The 5,759-nt window shown below is 36.0% G+C and overlaps 1 pseudogene; it reads right to left on the reverse strand.

Annotated features, from left to right (window-relative positions):
* Positions 1 to 613: 613 nt before the first annotated feature.
* LOC107701123 (hepatic lectin-like) lies at positions 614 to 2,257 on the reverse strand (annotated as a pseudogene).
* Between the last annotated feature and the right edge of the window lie 3,502 nt (positions 2,258 to 5,759).

Raw genomic sequence — 5,759 nt, forward strand, 5'->3', positions numbered from 1 at the left:
GTTTAATCTTTAATTTAATAACAACTACACCCTAACCATTACAGACACCTTTACCACTTTAGGCTTTCTTCCATGCAAGGAGCACAGTAAGCAATTTTTTGTCAATGTTGAGCTCTCAGGTTTGGGTAAACTGGCTAAACATATACTGGAGCAAACTTGAAAGGACGAGGACATAGAATCATTCTGAGATATGTCCCGTGATCTTGTTGCTCAAATGACTCAGCAAATTTCAAATAATAGGAAAGCTCCACTAAATGCACAATAAATGTAACATCAAATGTCAAAACCTATTAAAACATTTACTTTGTACATTGTCTGCCTGCTATGATTGTGAAGTCTGTATTCAATGCACCCTCAGAATTAAGAATGCATCTTGGTAATTTTATGCATTCTGTACTTGCATTCTTGAGAATTGAAATTGAACTTTGGCGGTTGATGATGATGCAGAACATGTCCACATGGACGCAAGATTGCATCCGAATGTATACTGAGAAACGGACAAAATTCAATAAGGCAATTCTCATGCCATTTTATTTTAATAATTTATTAATTTATATGACTTTTCCAGGTCTAGAAATACACTTATTACACACTATAAAATCAGGCTTCCTCATATATCCAGGTTTTTCAAGAACTAGTGTAATGCAGGTTGAGTAAAGATTTCACAAAAGCAAACATGATGACTAGTTAATACAAGATTATTGTGTTGTGGTTAATATCACTTTGAAGCATTTGCATTTTTTTCATGTTGGTGACCATGACAAACAAAACAAAGTATGGCTGCAGGTAATAGAACAAGAAAGCAGCTCAAAACTGGATTGTACAGTATCTGACATTTGAACTCCCTTTCATATGTATATTTCAAATAGTCATATAAACACTGCCATACTAAGCAAATGGGGGGTGGTTTATAGGCACTCTGTCACTAGCAACGCCCCTGTTCAGTGTCTTACATTTTTCTCTTCTCACACATCCAATTATATTCCTCTGTACATGGATGATCAGCCCATTCTCCTACAACTGTTAGAGCACAGTTCTCTCTTCTATGTCCACTGGGCTCACCAAACATCCAGAACCTGCATCAGCAGATCAGCATTAGATGTTCAGTTCTGCTTTCTGACACTGACTGTGAAAATCATTTATTACACAATGATCAGTTCAATCCATTGATTTCTCACCCAGAGGTCAGTGTGCTGCCATCAACCCATTTCCATGTGCCCTCTTCATCACTGTCAGTTAGACCAATCCAGACTCTATTATTATCAGACCATTTCCTAACAAATTCCTGAAAAGATGAAATTCTGATAAGGACAAAATTCAGCTGACTTTACATATACAGCACATGTTTATCCATCTGAAGCAAACACACACAATATATTTCACTCACTTGTTCCTCTCTGTTGTTTATGATGATCAGATCTGCTCCTTTCTCTCTACAGTATTTTCTGCTCTCAGTCCAGCTCTTCTTCTCAGAAGAAAAATAGTAAAGACAGGATTGATCTGTAAACAAAAATAGTTTAACTATTAACTCTTCATTCTCTTCCACACTACACAACTTGTTTATAACAGTTTGTACCCAAGATTGTACAGTATACGACACATTGTTAATGTTGAATGTTTGTATAGATGTGGTCATGATTACCCATTTCACCAAGACGTTTCCGCAGGTCATTGTTCTCTTGATTTAACTGTTGACTTTGTTTCATTAGATTGTCATTTTTGGATAATAATTCTTTTTTTTCAGCTGTAAAGTCTTGGTTATTGATTGCTAATTGGTCTTTAAGAGCTTTGATTGTGGTTAGGAGCTGGTCTCCCTCTTCTGTGAGGTTGGTATTCCTGGTTAGTAGCTGGTCTCTCTCTTCTGTGTAGTTTGTGTTCTTTGTATGGATGTGGACACACAGCACTATGACTGCAGCCAGCAAAAGAACACACAGCAACACCAAACACACTGCAGCTGCTCTGAAGCTTCCTGAAGATGACCGATATGAAGATAAATATTTCTTAACACTAAAATGACTAAAATGTGTGTGTTAGTTGTTATAATGAAATGAGTCTCAGTACCTGTGTGTCGAGGTGTTTGGTGTCTCTTGGTGTCGGAGTTCTCTTTTTCTGTCCTGGCATCATGAGCATCTGCATTAGCATAGATATTCATCTCCTCTTCATCTTCACCCATCCCATGTGTCCCAGGAATGTTCATATTGCCATAATAAGACATATTCAGTCTGCTGGAGTTAAATGTGAAATTATTCGAAGTTACTGCTTCATGTAGTCCGCACTGCTCTGAACTTCTGCTTTTGAGCTTTTTCTTTTTAAATGCACCACTGTGGCCAAGAACATGTGATATCTTCTTAGGGTACTTTTGTTGAGTATTGCTAAAAGTTATTTTTTCTTGTACTCATTTATTGCAGTTTATTATGAGAAGTTATTTTTTTTCATATACTCCTTTACCAAAATTGCACTCTTTGTATAACAAACACATTGGTTGAGAACAATAGTAGTTGCTTCTGGTAACGTGAACAAGCACTGTTTGAACTGACGTTGTTATAGTCTATTTTGCATTTGTTTAAGTTTGGAGAATGACATGCCACTCCAATCCCACCTCTCTTAGTCATGTAAAAAGTACTACTAATGCTACTATTTGTGTTTCAGAACCTAGTGAGTTGCCCTGCTGTCTACTGGCAGCATCCAGCTGAAATGGAACCTCATACATGACTTGACAAAGTTTTTATGAAATAGTTTATACATTATTATTTTTAGTTAAAAGGCCTGTATTATTAATTAATTGATTGATTTTTATTTAGCCACAGACAAATTGCACCTTCTTTTAATGCTGAATGTTGTTCCTGTATTGGTCTGTGTAGTATAGCAGCTCTACTATTTTTTTCCCTAACACGAGTTAAAACAAAGTGGAAGGCAAAGTGTGAACAGTGTGACATGCAGAGTTATTTTTCCCCCACATGTCTATAGGTTTATTAGCATTAAAGGAATAATTATATTTATACTGTATAATCACAATGAAAACCATTCACACTTTATCTGTGAGGAATTCTACATGGAGGTGAAGGTAGAATCCAAATGCAGGAAGTTTAAATCCAGCAAACAAATCCATGTCACAAAGTAGAAACTTAGTCAACAAGGCAGACACAATGGTCATAAAAGGAAGGCAGTGAAACAGGCAATGGAGAAGAAAAAACAAAAGACCGCTCAGTAAGGAAGTGAAAATGACAGGCAATACTTTGCAAAGTCTTTAGAGAAGGGCATGGCTATTTATTTAAAATTTCATTATTATTAGATTTTCTGCATGGAATATCAACTCAACAAATTACAACATTAATTTTATACAATTATTCTTCTATGTTATTACTAATACTACCCCACTAAATACTTACCTCCCTTTTCCCGAGAAAAAAAAAAAGGAAAAAAAAAAAAAAGGAAAAACATTGGGGGTTAAAAATAAATAAATACATTTTAATAATAATAATATAAAAATGTAATGCTTTATGTTTAAAAAATATAAATAACAATTGTATGTTTATATATTAATGCTCAGCTTAAGTATCAAGACAGTTACATTTACATTTACATTTAGTCATTTTACAGAAATACAATGTTTTGAGTGTGGTTCAAGCTTTAAAAAGTCATCCAATGGAGATTCAGGGGGACAATTTGGAAAATGAGGGAATAGTTTTTGCACAAAGTGCCTGACTTGAAAGAAACGAAATAAGTGGGAATTAGGTAGATCGAATCTCTTAGAAAGGTTATTAAAAGATGAGAAAATACTGCTCTCATAGAGATCATCAATGGTCTTTATGCCCTTATTGAACCATATTCGGAACGCCTCATCCATAATGGATGGCGCAAAACAGTGGTTTTTAAAAAATCAGAGAAAGGATAGAAGACCTATAAAATCGGAGAAAGGATAGAAGACCTATGCAAACCAGTGTGCTTCCTAAATTGAGTCCATATCTTAACTGAGTGAGATACTACTAAATTTGAACTAAAATTGGCAGGTAAGGTAATTGAGAGGATATAACAGAGTTCAGAGAGAGGCATGCTGAGGACTGTTCTAGGTAAGCCCAACAAGGGAGTTCAGAATTTATATTGTTCCTCCAATATAACATTTTTTGGACATTGCAAGCCCAATAATAATGTAAAAAATTTGGGAGTGCGAAGCCACCTTTATTTTTAGGAAGCTGCAAACTTATTTTCTTCATTCGAGCTGGCCTATTTCCCCATAAAAAAGAAGTGATACGTTTGTCCAAATCCCTAAAAAACTTTTTCTTAAGGTAAATTGGAATATGTTGAAATAAGTACAAAAACTTGGGAAGAACAGTCATCTTGATTAAGCTTATACACCCAGCAAGAGAAAAAGGGAGGTTAGCCCAGCGTTCCATGTCAGATTCACAATTTTTAAGTAGGGGGACAAAATTAGAGACATACATTCCAGTTAAAGATTTGGTCACAAAAATACCCAAATACTTAAATCCATCGGCTGCCCATCTAAAAGGGAAAAGTGAATGTGTAAGGTTATTTGCCAAAGAATTTACAGGGAACAACTCACTCTTATGAAAGTTAATTTTATACCCTGAAATTTTACCGAAATTATTTAGAATGCTCAAAATAATAGGGACAGAAACCACTGGGTCAGAAATAAAAAGTGTAAAAAGTGAAGCATATAAGGATGATTTATACTCTCTATCTACCCTTTTGATATCTTTAAAATTTACATCATTTACATCCCAGATAGCTAAGGGCTCAATGGCAATGGCAAAAAGTAAAGGCGACAAAGGGCAGCCCTGCCTAGTGCCCCTCTGAAGCAAAAATGGAGATGAAAACACACCATTAGTTAACACGGATGCCTGCGGAGAGACGTACAATAGTTTGACCCAGGAAATGAACCCATCATCAAAACCGAAACTTTCCATTACACGAAATAGATATCTCCATTCCACTCTATCGAACGCCTTTTCCGCATCAAGAGCCAAAACCACTTCTGGCACATCTGAATTGGGCATATTGAGAATATTGATAAGTTTCCTTGTATTATAGAAAGAATGTCTTCCAATGATAAATCCTGTTTGGTCAGCCGAAATTATTTGGGGTAACACTTGTTGTAACCGCAAGGACAAAACCTTAGTTAAAATTGTATAATCCACGTTCAAAAGTGAAATGGGTCTATAGCTGCTACACAAAAGGGGGTCTTTGTCTTTCTTGGCAATCAAAGTAATTGATGCTAATGATAAGGTGGGAGGTAAGCAGCCCTTGGAAAAAGCCTCATTAAACAGATTCTGTAGTGCAGGTGCTAATGATGTAGAAAACACTTTATAGAACTCAGTGGTGAATCCGTCAGGACCTGGTGACTTGCCACTTTGTAGAAGTTTGATCGCTTCCACCACCTCAGAGATTGATATTGGATCACTAAGGGTCCTAGCTATAGTACTATCAATCTTGGGAAAGGTGATCTTATCCAAGGGCCACTCCTCAGAGTTAATACATGAGGGAAGCTCAGAAGTGTAAAGATCTGAATAAAACTCTAAGAAAATGCTATTAATTTTATATGCATCATGGAAAGTATCTCCTTGTGGTGACCTTATTCCTGTAATCAGCCTTGATGTTGCTGATGCTCTAGCTTGATGCGCTAATAGTTTGCCTGCCTTATCACCCAGTTCAAAAAATCGTTGCCTAGATTCCAAAAGTGGATTTGTATCGATATCTATGTCGAAGGCATCTTTCAAAGTTTTAAATATTTTAGTCCAATA

The sequence above is a fragment of the Sinocyclocheilus anshuiensis genome, unplaced genomic scaffold (assembly GCF_001515605.1).
Source record: "Sinocyclocheilus anshuiensis isolate Anshui unplaced genomic scaffold, SAMN03320099.WGS_v1.1 scaffold907, whole genome shotgun sequence".
NCBI lineage: Eukaryota > Metazoa > Chordata > Actinopteri > Cypriniformes > Cyprinidae > Sinocyclocheilus > Sinocyclocheilus anshuiensis.